Raw genomic sequence first — 14,771 nt, 5'->3', positions numbered from 1 at the left:
TCAAGCTCTAATATACTATGATAATTACAGTGAAAGCAGTATTAGGTATTAGGGAGAGCACTTTTTAGTTGCAGCAGAAGTACAACTCAAACTAGAATAAGGGGGGAAATGATATTTAGCGGCTTCTAACTTCGGGGCTCCCTTTTCTCCCCAGTTTGACCTTTGCTTTCTTCTGGGGTTTGATCATATTTTTTCATTGATGCAGTTTGGCTTCTGCATGTCCTAAGGAAAGCTGGCAGCCCTAAATTCACCTCCTTCAAATTCTCCAGTGGAAAAAGGAGCTAATTTCCTGCTGGTGTCTGCATATCAACTCTAGAGAAATGCTTTGATTGGCCTTCTTTGGATAGTTCCCTCTCTTTGTGAATTGGGCTGTATGATTGGCAGTCCCGTTATACGGCAGTGGTGGAAGTGTCCCGTTAAGATCTCCCTTTCAGAGAACCTGCTGTAGGGAGCATAGCTGATTGACAGCCTTTAGCTGCCACACCTAGGGACCCATTGTGTCTTTTACACAAGGCCGGGTTTTCATTGGGCTCCTCCAGCCAATGACTAAGCACAGTGGGGATACTCAAACCCAGCCATTCCAGCCCGATAAGTGATTCCTCTGGGTTCAAGGACTTTCCCACTGGCCTAGCTAAACAATCTTATAACTTCACTCTAGTCTAAGTTTCTTCCTATCTAATTCTTTCTTCCCTTTCTACTTTTATAGATGTCAAAATCACGTTGTAGTCTGAATGAAGGTTCTCCCTGCCTTAGTCCTGCTCTCTCTCTTAACCTTCAGAGTGTTTTCTCCAATAAATATCTTGCTTTTTATTGCTGGCTTGATGTCTGCTTCATAGAGCACCTAAGCTAGTACTGAGTAAAACCATATGGCATGGGGATGAGACAGTTCACCTGGCATGGGGATGAGACAGTTCACCTAAGGAAGGGATGTCAGGTGTTTAGAAGAAAATACATGCCTACTATAGGCTGCATCTTTGGGTTTCTATCCAGTACGGATCATTCTGTAGCAAGGATATAGAGCAACTACCAAGGTATTGAACATCTAGGCAGGTGTCAAGCCCTCAGATGCTTTCTTGGAGATGACAGATACACTCAGGAGTCTGTGAATCTACTAAGGGTCAAGACAAAGACATCAGGTCTTGGTCTGATGAAGAGTTTCTTAAGCAGAATTAATCTAGCTGCACAGCTAGAGTTAACTACATGTGTCGCTCAGCCATAGAGCCACTTGTTTTATTAATATTGTGCTGTGCATTTGATGTTTTCACAGAACATTTTACTTATTTCTTAACTAAAAAATACAGCCTTCTACTCACTATTTGAAATTGATAAAAGCTACTATATGTAATCTTAAAATAAATATATATTATATAATAAAGACATATATACAACAAATATGTATGTATGTGTATATATATATATACACACACACACATACATAAGATATATTTTTTGGTGGTTAAAGATTCAAATTTTTAAGGAAAACTTCATCAGGATCAAGAAATGAGAGATTTTTAGTGGAGGAGAATTCTTAAATTCTACTTAAGCCTTGGCCTCAAAATAACAACCCTATGATCTCATTGATTTTTTTTGAGGTGATCCATTTGGCATTCATTCATTCATTCTTTCTTTCTTTTGGTAAAATTATTTAAGAGCATATTGTTAATGTACTAGTATTCATGAGAGGATTTACTTTTTAATTTGATTGTCTTTTATAAGTTCTTCAGTATAAGCTACTGTTATCAGCTCAAACTTCCAGCTGGCAACTTACTGAGAGCAGGATGAGAAAGGGGTAGTAATGAGTCAGTGAATTTGGGTGTGAGGAACAGAGATATCTGGGACACATAGTGAGATCTTCACAGGCTAGTTTGGGAGGCCGCTGGAGTCAGGGGTGTGACCCATCAGGGGCCACTGGGCATGACTGGAAAGTCACTATGAGTTGAGGAAATGGAAGACTGAAGAAAAAAATGAGGAAGAATGAAGGCAGATTTTTTGTTTTGTGATTTTTCCAAGGGCCTGGCTTGGACTTTGCCTGTGTAGGAAAATGTGCAAGAAGTACAGTGACATTCTGAGGGAACAGGTGGTCACAACCCCCCACTGCTTCTCTCCAGTCAGAAGGAGGCTAACATCCAGCCCCTAGTGAGGCCCACTCAATTCACTAGGCAGAGCACGATGATCTGAGGATCTCTGCCAACCCTCCTGCCTGGCCAAGCTGTGAGACCAACTGTTCCTTGTTTTCTAAGCATTGAGCTGCTTCTGGAGTTTGCTTCTTTGTTTAGGACATGGATCCAAATCCCTCTCCTCTGGACTTGCTTGATCTCCAGGCCTGAAGTCAAGCCAATATTGGGCACTATCTATTCCCTCAGCCACACATTGAACAACCGTAGTAACCACACCACACATTTACGAGTTCAAGTCTTGTTTTCAAGGGGGTTCTATATACTCCACCTGATTTCATACTAGAAAAAAAAAAAAAGCTCTACATTGGATTGTGCATGTGTCATCACCTATTTGACAGATGTTAGGCCTGAGGCCTGAGGCCTGAAGAAATTTTTGTAAAGCTAGTGTCAAATCCAGGAGCTCAACTTCAGTCTTTTCATCTGTGGTCCTTGTGTGACGCATTCAAAGATGCATTAACTCTTGAAGAGAAAATGTACATTCCCATCTCCTCTTGGGCAAAATCTAAACTTCTGTATGATTTTTATCTTCAACCTTCATTCTCAAGTAGCCAAACAAAGGAAAGGTGCCTTAATGAGATGGGGCCCAAGACCCCCAACTTGTTAGGACAAAAATAGAAACTTGTAGTAGGAGCAAATGATCATGTCTGTTATTTAATAGGAGGAACATGAGAAATAGAAATAAGAAAACCTGAAGGTCGACTGTGACTTGTTAATTAGCTCTTCAATATTTATTAATCTCTCTGAGCTTTACTCTCCTCTTGCTTTAAGCAGAATCATGCTTCTCTGCCATGTGTGCCCCATCAAGGTGTTAAAACAATTAAATTTAAAAATAAAACTGGCTTAAAATTATAAAGCAAATCACATAGAAAGGTGTTTTATTTAGCATTATTTTAATTATTTGCACATAAAAAGGTTAGCCTTTTTATGTGCAAATATATGATGAAAGATGAGTGAGAAATGCATGAATGATTTGGATTTTTGAATACTCTGCATCATCATGACTTTTTGCAATATCTTACCCCCTCCAATCCTTTATTCTTTCCAGGTTCTCACTGATTGATGGTAGACTGTGTTCTTTACCTTTAACTGAGTGGCATTTGGCCAGGCACAGTCTTCACCATGGAGGTAAGTGTATGTCACCAAACCCTATTCATAGGCTCTAATATTAACAGTCATGGCCCCCATCAAGTCCTAAAACATTGAGAGAGTCTTTCTGAACCAAGTCCCCTTCAGCCTCTGTTCTTCCTTCCACCCAGCAATTTCTCAGAAATTGTCATCAAGTTTGGTGAATAATTACACTCTTGGACATCACAGGGGAGTAGAATTATTGATTTGAAAGACCTTAGTGCTCAAAAGGTCCTGAGAGACCATCATAACCACCCTCTCTATTTTACAGATAGAGCTGCTGAGGATCATGGAGACGAAAGGCCTGAATTAGGCTTACATAGCTAGTAACTACAAGAATCGCTAAAATCTAAGGTGCTGTATTTACTGGGGTAGTGGTCTTTCCAGTTGATAATTCTGAAAGAAGGCTGCAGAGAAAGAAAGCTGAAGGTAGCCCCAGGATTTTCTGTGCTTGTGGCTTTCCTTAAATGGAACAGTGAGTTTCAAAAGGTCTGTCTCTGGTATCCTGCCTTCCCAGTTATGAAGACATATCTTTGAAAACTTCCTCATCTTTTTAAAAAAATTTATTTAACTTTTAAGTTTTAGGGTTCATGTGCAGATCTTGCAGGATTGTTACATAGGTATACACATGCCATGGTGATTTGTTGCCTCCATCCCCCGTCACCTACCTTAGGTATTTCTCCTAATGTTGTCCCTCCCCAGTCTCCCTACCCCTGCTATCCCTCCCCTAGTCCCCACCCTCCAAAAGACCCCAATATGTGATGTTCACCTCCCTGTGACCATGTGTTCTTATTGGTCAACACCCACTTATGAGTGAGAACATGCAGTGTTTGGTTTTCTGTTCTTGTGTTAGTTTGCTGAGGATGATGTTCCCAGATTTATCCATGTCCCTGCAAAGGATATGAACTCATCCTTTTTATGGCCGAATAGTATTCCGTGGTGTATATGTGCCACATTTTCTTTATCCGGTCTCTTATGAGCATTTGGGTTGGTTCCAAGTCTTTGCTAGTTTAAACAGTGCTGCAGTGAACATACGTGTGCATGTGTCTTTATAATAGATCGATTTGTAATCCTTTGGGTATATACCCAGTAATGAGATTGCTGGGTCAAATGGTATTTCTATTTCTAGATCCTTGAGGAATCACCACACTGTCTTCCACAATGGTTGAACTAATTTACACTCCCACCAACAGTGTAAAAGTATCCCTATTTCTCCACATCCTCTCCAGCATCTGTTGCCTCCAGATTTTTTAATAATTGCCATTCTAGCTGGCATGCCATTTTAACTGGCAACCGACAGAATGAGAAAAAATTTTTGCAAGCTACCCGTCTGACAAAGGGCTAATATCCAGAATCTATAAAGAACTAAAACAAATATACAAGAAAAAAACAACCCCATCAAAAAGTAGGCAAAAGATATGAACAGACACTTTTCAAAAGAAGACATTTATGTGGACAACAGACATATGAAAAAATGCTCATCACCACTGGTCATTAGAGAAATGCAAATTAAAACCACATTGAATACTTCCTGATCTTAGCAGTGTCCTCTAGTGCTATATCCCATTGAAGCTAACTATTCCAGGCCTTATTATTTTTTTGATTTATACCTTAGAGGATTCAGGATTTAATGCTCACTTTTTTGTTGTTCACACACTTTTTATATTCAATTTCATTAAAATGTGAATTCAGTTGATGACTTACCTAGCAAGCTTATTGAGGAAAATCCTGGACTGTTGATCCCAACTATGTTGAGCAATGTGGAAACAATGAGGGTTTCATTAGGTGTGATCAGCATGGGGCAGGCTGAGAGGAAGCTCAGTGGTCATATTTTCAGTTTTAAAGAATTTGAGTTTTTGAATGTGCAGGTGAGCCAAGGGAACATCCTAAATTGTTTTTTTTTTTTTTTTTTTTGAGACGGAGTTTCGCTCGTTACCCAGGCTGGAGTTCAATGGCGCGATCTCGGCTCACCGCAACCTCCGCCTCCTGGGTTCAAGCAATTCTCTTGCCTCAGCCTCCTGAGTAGCTGGGATTACAGGCATGTGCCACCATGCCCAGCTATTTTTTTTTTTTTTTGTATTTTTAGTAGAGACGGGGTTTCACCATGTTGACCAGGATGGTCTTGATCTCTTGACCTCGTGATCCACCCGCCTCGGCCTCCCAAAGTGCTGGGATTACAGGCTTGAGCCACTGCGCCCGGACTTTTTTTTTTTTTTTTTTTTTTAAGGGAGTTTGGACCTCTGATAGCAATTGTACTTGCAAAATATTTCTGAAAGTTCAGGTATCAAACAGACATTCATTCAGATGTGGCCAGGCATGGTCAAGGGGTCAAGGGTAGTCCTTTTCTCTTGTGTTCAGAGTGACTTAGTCAAGGTTTTTTTATTATGTATTAGATAACTTTGATTTCTTCTTTTGCAACCTAATTCCTATCCCATTACAGCACATAAATTGCACCAAGAAGAATCTTCAGACAGAATAAGTGGTTGCTTTGGAAAAAGGGTAAATTTAGGATCCAAAAGAAGATTCTGAGTCATAATCAGACACTTATTCATGGAGCCATGTAATTTTACTGTAATTCCATGTTTACGAAGTATAACATAAATGACAATTACACTCTATGTTTGTGATCTCTCTTAAGCATCCTTTGTTTTATTTATTTATATGAAAGATATCCTTGAGTTCCCATTATGTCCTTGACACTGTTGGTAAGGATTTTACAGATCCAGTGAGAGTTGCTTGGCTAAATAGGGAGGAACAAAAGCTTGAACTCATAGATTCAGGGATCTTTCTGATCTGTCATGTGTCAGGTCATCTAATTTCTGCTATAGGCTTCATTCATTCAGAGTTGTACTACTCATAGCATAAAACAGTCGAATAGATTCAAAAGGACAAACCTTGGATTTGAATATTATGGAGTAAGCATGTGGATAATTGCTGAATTTTTCACTTTTTAAGCACTTGTGTCCACACTAAGTATTTGAACATCATATTTCAGACTACTTTGTCTTTTTCCTGAACTGGCTGCTCAGCATTGTGGTAAACATGTGGATAATTGCTGAATTTTTCACTTTTTAAGCACTTGTGTCCACACTAAGTATTTGAACATCATATTTCAGACTACTTTGTCTTTTTCCTGAACTGGCTGCTCAGCATGGGGAACAGTGTTGACCAGAGCTGTTCCAGACCCTCCTTAGCTCAGACATAGTTTACTGATTAACTCCTTTATTTGAGCATACCCTGGGGCCCAGTCCCATGCTAGGCCCTGGAGATGGGTCAGAAGGCTGGTGTACAGAAAGCAGTGCACAATTTTCTTATCTATAAAACTCTAAAACCTCATTTCCAAATTATAAAGTTTATTTCACAGAGTTCTTCTGTGGATCAATCAATATAAGGCTAGCAGATGCACCTAATAAATGATAACACAGGAGAGACATGAAAGGCAGAATTATGGGTAATTATGGGTATATTACAGGATAATATAAAAGACAGCATGTAGCATCCTATAATACATGCACACTGATCTCTAAGCTTCTGTTGTGCAGAAGCTGGGTGTTATTCATTATTGTACTCTTGGCCTCTTGAACAGAATCTGGCACATGGAGTTTGAAAGAAAGAATTTAGTTAAATGATAAAACCAGGAAGTGTACAGATTCTAAAAGAAAACTACAGAATATGAGTTTTATGGAACTGCACAGAAATGAGGAGATTCAGTTATGTGGTGAGATGATGCAATAACTTTTGTGTAGTATTAATGTAAGAAAGAACTTTCTGAAACTAGAACTAATAACCATGGATTGAATTGCTACAAGAATGTCACAAATAAAAGTAAGTTTTCTACTCTAATGTATTCAAAGAGAACTGGTGAATCTACCTGTCAGTGTTCTCTACGTAATAAACAAATGAGTGTTCTGCCAGATCTCAGAAAAATAAAAATAAACATGTGGGGACTTGAAAAAGTTTGTGGAAAAATGAAATTAAAAGATAAACTTGATTTCTCAAAATAAATTCCATGAAGGTCAAGACACTTTTGTAAGCAATAATTCTAGTCATTTAGTTCATCCCTAAAGAACTGAGAGTCCTGGGAATTTAACCAGGTCAATGTAGTCTTTTTCACATTGTTAACTAAAGAAAAATGGGTGCTTTCTGTAGATTTTTTTTAAGATTAGGAAACAAGCAGAAGTCAGAAGGAGCCAAATCAGTTTCTCATCCAAACTCTTTCCAAATTGCCCTTGTTTGATAAGAAGAATGAGCAGGAGCATTGTCCTGGTGAAGAAGGACTCCCTGGAAAATTTTTCCAGGGTGTTTTTCTGTTAAAGTTTTGGCTAAGTTTCTGAAAACACTGTCATAATAAGTTGATGTATCATTGTGTAGCCCTCCAGAAAATCAGCAAGCAAAATGCATTGAGTATGCCAAAAAAATTGTTGCCATGACCTTTGCTCTTGATCAATCCACTTTTATTCTGACTAGACCACTTCCACCTTTTGGTATCCATTGCTTTGATTGAACTTTGTCTTCAGGATTGTACTGATAATGATATGTTTCATCTTCTGTTATAACTCTTCAAAGAAATGCTTTAGGATCTTGATCCCACTTATTTACAATTTCCTTTGAAATTTGTGATCCTGTCTGCAGCTGATCTGGGTGCAATGATTTAGGCACTCATTGACTGGAAACTTTAATCACTGTTAATTTTTCAGTAACAACGGTATAAGCAGAATCAGTTGAGGTATCTATGGTGTTGGCTGTTGTTTCCGCTGTTAGATGCCAGTCAGTTGAAGCATAAACAAGATTAACTTTTTCCTTGAAAATTGATGTGGGTGGCCTGCTGCTGCATGTTTCATCTTCAACATTGTCTTCAGCATAGCTTGTAAGTGGCAGAGCCATCAAAACCAGCATCTGTGCACTCTTAACCATTACACTATATGGTAGAGAAGCAAACTCTGATGCTTGTCTAGCCCTTTCCTGAGACATATGTGAGTGATGTGAGCAAACCAGGCAGTGTGTTTGCCATCAAAAGAAGGCACTGGATCCTCAATTCCAGGCGCTTCTTGCCATGTTTTAATACATTTCTAGTGTTACCAGATCTTCTGAATTTTATATGGCATCACTCAGTTTTTAAATATGTCAATTAAGTAGATACATAGTTTAACATATGTATGTATATGTTTATGCAAACAAATATACACATATATGTATATTAAAGCAAAGTTCACACCGAACAAACATGTAGGCTAGGTTTGGTTTACATACTCTGCATTTGTGAATTCTAAATTTACTAAAATCTAGGAACAACATATATTTTCTAACACAGAAGTTAGATGACTTGTTCAAGGTGATAACAATTGGTTAACTATGGGCATCAGAAAGGCATAGCTTTTAATCTCACTACCATGTCTATTCTATACAGTGTTCATGTAAAGATCAGGTGAAAAAAGCAGCAACTAAAGAGGGAGCCACCAGCCCTTCACATAGAATGCATCTTGACAAACCTGTGGTGGATTAAAATGGTAACAGATTCTTTGCTGTTCTTGTCGTTGAGAGATGGAGTCTAACTCTGCTTCCTTGGTGATTTGTTTGACCAACAGAATGTGGCAGAAATGAAATTCTGGCATTTCTGATACTAGTCGTATGAAGACTTATACCATCTTGTCTGACCAAGTGTCACCTCTCCTGCTGACAGCGAGAGCTGGGCTCCCAGCCATCAGATAAACTCAACAGCCGGGCACTGCAGCCCAGGCTTCAGGGAAGTAATTGAAGATATCACATTAAATGTGCATCCTCCTGCCTCAGCTGTCCCAGCCCCTTCAGCCACCCAGTTGAATCTCTTCTAAATTCCTGACCTACATAAGTGTGAGTCAAATCAGAATTAAATTTTAAACCACTACAGTTTGGGGTAGTTTGTTAGACACTAATAGATAATGAGGCCAATTCCTTTAAGCACTTTACCCAGGAAAATGCTCCAAAGCTATCCCCTTTGTCTTCGAGTTCTCCCAAAGAAATTTCATTTGCTGGTGGGACCTCACACAAGTGTGGGTGTGCAAAGAAGTTATTTTTATAAAAGACTTGGAAGGCTCCATTTTCATATTGAATGCATTTGTTATTTGGACACAGCTAGCAGGTAGAAACCTTCAGATAAAGGAGGTGAGTGACATATGGGTGTATGTCCTTGGCAATAGGATTTATCACCCCCTCTCTGTGGACCTTTGGAAGACAAGTAGAGTTGGAAGGATGAAAAGAGTCTCTGTAATGACTCTGAGTCCTCTTAGGATTTCATCTGGGTTCACGGTGATAATTGGAAGTGATGGTAGTGGAAAAAGAGAGCAAAATGTAGGCCCTGGGTTGCTGTGTCTGATGGCTGAAACCTGTGTATGCTCCAGGTAGTGACACTTCTGGTCTTACAGATGGCTCTTCATCTTCATCTCATTGCAAGTGGGTGCCAGAGGCTGAGGATATTAAAATGAACAAATATGATCCATTCTTCGAAAAGCTATAGGCTATATACATATATAAATCAAATGTAAAAAAAATTAATTTAGTACTTGGACTGAGCTTTCTAGAGTATAAACAGGAAATGGCTTTATTTTTCTCTCATTATTTCATTCAATATGCTTTATCTTTTCTCATTTCCTTTCTTTGCAGTTTGATGACATCTTGAGCAGATTCCGTAAGTGTTTAATCCTTTTAACCCATTTCTGACAATATAGAGTCCCTTCTAGGTTTAAAAAGCCTAATTCTGACTTTTTTTTTTTAGGCGGAGTTTCGCTCTTGTTACCCAGGCTGGAGTGCAATGGCGCAATCTCGGCTCACCGCAACCTCCGCCTCCTGGGTTCAGGCAATTCTCCTGCCTCAGCCTCCTGAGTAGCTGGGATTACAGGCATGCACCACCATGCCCAGCTAATTTTTGTATTTTTAGTAGAGACGGGGTTTCACCATGTTGACCAGGATGGTCTCGATCTGTCGACCTCGTGATCCACCCGCCTCGGCCTCCCAAAGTGCTGGGATTACAAGCTTGAGCCACCGCGCCCAGCCTAATTCTGACTTTTTTAAAGCTTCAAGTTCATGTTTAATTTAAAGCTTCTTTCCTTCCTTCAGATTGCACCTTGGAGACCAGAGTGGGGTCCAGTATGGTTTCTCCTCAATCTTCCTTCACTTTTTTTTTCACTTCTGCTTCACGTTTCTTTAAGTTCTGCCCTGTGGGATATGGGAGGGGATATGAGGAAACAGACATTGGTAGAACAAAGGAAACAAGGACTTACATGGCTAATGGCTTGTAATATAGGCGTAAGTGCTTCTGGCTGTAGCAGGTGTTCAGAGGCTATGGTAGGCTGTTCATAGGGTTTTCCTGCACAACACCCTACCCTCAACATGGGGATTTCTGCAGTGTAATTTCCTGATGCAGGTGCCATGTGTTCTCACTGGCCCTTTGGAACCTTCTTCTATCCCCTGCCCCTCTGAGATCAGTCCCAGGCACGGAGCCCTCTTGGTTTGGATCCCATTAAGTTGCCTTAAGCTTAGCCATTCTCTACCCATTGAGCCATACACTGGGTCCAGGGGGAATTCACATATATTCTTCAAGCCCAACACTGCTCTCCTGCTACCTGCTGCTCCTCCCTGCCATCCTGGACTCCTCTGGCAGTATGCTGCCAAAGTCTTGTCAGTGGGAAGCAGGCTCCATTCTCTCTGTCCACATATACCCCCAAACTCAAGCTCACCTACAGTCATTAACCGTATGTTTCACTGTAATTCCCAGCTGCCATGAGGCCTTGTGGTTCATGGCACAGTAAACCTTTCTGGGGGCCCTGGGCCTCCAGCCTGCAGCCACCCCCAGGATCTACAAAGGATGCTCTTCAAGCTTCTTCACCAGCTTTTTGCTGAGAAAAGCCAAGTACTTTCAATTCCTTCCTGAGCCTCCTTTCACATTTCTTAATGTCTTTCACATAGCCTGGAGGATGTAGTGGTCTTCAGCTTCTCTTCCTTTAGTATGTATGAGGACTCTATTGTCCTCAGTTTTAGCCCAGATTCTAGGACAATGAGACACATTTTATTAAATATAAATGATTCTGGCCCATGTTGGTAATTGTTGAAATGGAGCAATGCCACTGAACAGATTCAGCAGGAGAAAGAGACAGGAATGCCTCCAGCAGCCAGGCATGGGGAGGACCCGGCTCTAGGAGAATAAATGGAGGGTCATCAAGAAGAAGAGTGAGGGGGAACACTGGGCAGAGACATGAGAGCATGCTTGATGACAAAAAAGGGCTTAGTGAACTCAGCACAGCACAGTGGCCGGTCATCTGCAGGAAGAAGGGAGTCAAGACTGCAGAGGCAGCTTGGAGGCAGAACAGGGAAGTGGGGCTGTGAAGAGCTTCTCGGAGGGGATAAGGTGAAGTCATTTTCTACTTAGAAGGAGCCAAAGAACAGAATCAGAAACAACAATTAAGAGGTCCCCCAGGTAATCTCATTTATCTTCAAAATTTACCCTCTTACGTATTCCTTAGATTACTCCGTTGTCTTGTGTTCCCAAATCTCTTCGCCTTCCGTGTTTCCTTCTAGAAGGTTGACAGCCACTGGTAAATGGATGGCAAAAGATTTATTTGGTAGTGAATTGAACAGGGTCATATGGCCACAGTCTATTTTTGGCCACCTCCATAAGACTGAATGAACTAAGATTCATGAAAATGTTCTATAACATTCTAACCTTCGAAAACGTAGAGAACTCTTATTGTTAAGCAGTTAATGTTTGTGCAAGTCATTTGGCAATTAATTATTAATTACCTGTGACATTTCTTCTCTGGTTTTCTGGAATTGTGATTTAAGTCTATGAATCCACTTGTTTCATCCCTCAGGGCTCTGCTCCTCTGTTTCCAGGGTGACAGCTAGCTAGCAGGTGGATTTATCCATGCTAATCTGTTAGTTGTGACCAAAGGTGGCAACACTTAATGATGCCATGCATTTTAAACCTAGTAATGTTCAGATTTCTTTTTAAATAAAAACTTAATTTTAGAACCAAAGTATTGACCTAGATAATTATTAAAATTATTAATTATGGTATTAATCATATAGGCATGTAGACCATTTGGTTGTGTCAGATGTGTACCATTGCTTCCTATACTTACATTCAGATTGAATAAGGTTGAGCCTCCATCCTCTCATTAGGCTTGCAAGAATATTAGTCTAGTTTTTTTTAGGGTTCCCTGAATCTCAGCTGATACATCCACTAAAGGTTGTGCAGAGGTTTTGGGAGTTTGATCTCAGGCAGCAACAAAGCATGTAGGCCATTGGCCTGTTAATTATCAGTGAGACAGCCTTATCCACATTTCAGGGCAACTTGAAGTCTGCTGCTCTGAACCCTTGGGGCCATGCTTAAGACCTAGGAATTGAATTCTAAAATCTCTAGGATCCAGTTTCCTAAGGTGAACTAAACAGTCCTTTATCCATCTTTCAAGCTTGTCCTGAGAGGAAGTAGGACGTGGAGGCACCCTCAGATATTATTCTCCTTGAGACCTAGGTAAATCTGCCATTCCTTTCTCTACTTCTTCTCTTGCCAGCAAGACATGGAGTTTGTGGGCCATTGTTTGATTATTAGGTGGCAATTAAGATAAGTCCATATATACTCATCGTTTCTAATACCATTGAAATGCAAATGGAAAACTAAGAATTTTGGGGGTTGTGTGTTTGGAACCTCAGGCACATATTTTTGAAACTCCAGGGCCCTTGGAAGCCAGTTTGGAAACATTGCTGCAGTTGCTTGAGTATGAGCTCTGGAGTCAGATGGAGCTGAATTTGAACTCTATCTCAGTTTCCACATTCATAGCAAAAACATGGTAATATTGCCTTCAGTATTAATTTCCTAGTGCTTCTATAAGAAATTACTACAAACTGGGTGGTTTAGAATAAGAAACAATTATTGTCTCACAGTTCCAGAGACTAAAAGTCTAAAATTTAGGTGTTGGTAGTGCAATACTCTCCCTAAAGGCACTGGGAAAGGATCTGCTCTGGGTCTCCTAGCTTCTGTTAGCCTAGTTTCTGTTAGCCTTAGGCATTCCTTGGCTTGCAGATGCATCACACTGATCCTCTGTCATCACCTGGTGGTCTCCCTGTGTCTTCACATCATCTTTTCTCTGTGTGTGTCTCTGAATCAAATTTCCCCTTTTAATAAGGACACCAGTCATTTTGGATTAGAGCCCACTCTAATGACTTCATTTTAACTTGATTATCTTTATAAAGGCTCTATTTCCTAATAAGGCCACATTCTGGGATACTGGGGGTTAGGACCTCAAAATATCTTTGTTGGGAGGAGGCATAATCCAATCCATAATACCTTTCTTTGGCGTTCTGAGCATTTGAGATAATGGATCAAAATTGCCAGGCTCATTTTAAGTGCTTAGTAAGGAATCATCAGTATGTTCATATCAGGATGGTTCATTGCCCCTTTCAGATACATATGTCATGGCCATATTTACATTTAGCATTCCAACTGCAGTTCAGAATTTCTGGCATTGCAATGTGTCAATAAAAGAAAGGCCCTTTGCTGTAGATCAAACGCCACTAAAATGTGTATGTACACTCAAGGCTAAGGCTGTCAGATTTCTTTGTTTACTGTGTTAGTTTTCAAAAAGCACTTTGCACCAGACTCTGAGACTTTTGATCACATTCACTGCTTTATCTTCTTCGTCTCACAGCTGCCTAGTGCATATTCAACCCCTCAGTTCTTCCAAGTTTAGGCTGAATTACTTTTGCTTGAAAGAAGCAGCCTTCTTTATATATCTTTTTCTTTGTCTTTACTTGTTTGTTCAGTTGAATTTTGGGACTGAGCCTGACTCTCCCACAATGAAGAAAATTAATGCCAAGCTAGAGGCGGTGATAATGAGGAACATCTCAGTAAGAGGACTTTTAAGGGAAGGGGATGTATGTGATATACTGTCATGGACGTGTCTAACTGCATCAAAAGACCTTAAAAGTCTCTGCATTCCAATACTGAGTTAACATATTCTGTGCAGATTAGATTGCCAAAGAGAACTCTGAACAGTGGCCTTTGCCTCATGGACATAAAAGCTTTTTTTTTTTTTTTTTTTTTTTTTTTTTTTTCCTTTTTGTGGAGTCTCATGCCCGTTAGAGCAAGGAATGGAAGCTGGCTCATCAGGCTGGCTGAGGCTTTTTATGTGGTGGAGGGAGAGCGGGAGACCAGCTTTATAGAGTGCCCCATCAGGTAGATACACATTTGACACAGGAACGCTGAGTTATCAAGTTTTCTCCAAGGGCAATCATATATCTTGGGAATCCAGAGCCAAATTATATTTGACATTTCATTTAAAGCCTGAGACATCTTGATGTTAAACCAGAGTCTAAGAGTGCTAAAGCAGGAGGCCAGTCAATTTGACAGAGCGGATGCTTCTATTCCTATCTCACCTGCATGGGTAATAGACAAGTCCTGATACTTCTTCCTTATTTCATCCAGATGAAAATCACTGA

General features: G+C 40.2%; 1 long non-coding RNA gene across 1 annotated transcript in view; it reads left to right on the top strand.

The window, feature by feature from the left end:
* LOC141580790 (uncharacterized) overlaps positions 1-14,392 on the top strand; it is a 35,843-nt gene extending 21,451 nt beyond the window's left edge. Inside the window, exons 2-3 of the long non-coding RNA XR_012513113.1 lie at positions 3,223-3,302; positions 3,574-14,392. This is a non-coding gene — a long non-coding RNA (uncharacterized LOC141580790). The remainder of the gene's footprint in view (positions 1-3,222; positions 3,303-3,573) is intronic.
* Positions 14,393-14,771: the final 379 nt, after the last annotated feature.

The sequence above is a fragment of the Saimiri boliviensis genome, chromosome 13 (assembly GCF_048565385.1).
Source record: "Saimiri boliviensis isolate mSaiBol1 chromosome 13, mSaiBol1.pri, whole genome shotgun sequence".
NCBI lineage: Eukaryota > Metazoa > Chordata > Mammalia > Primates > Cebidae > Saimiri > Saimiri boliviensis.
The sequence above is the reverse complement of the archived record's forward strand: the minus strand, read 5'-3'. Positions and strand labels throughout refer to the sequence as shown.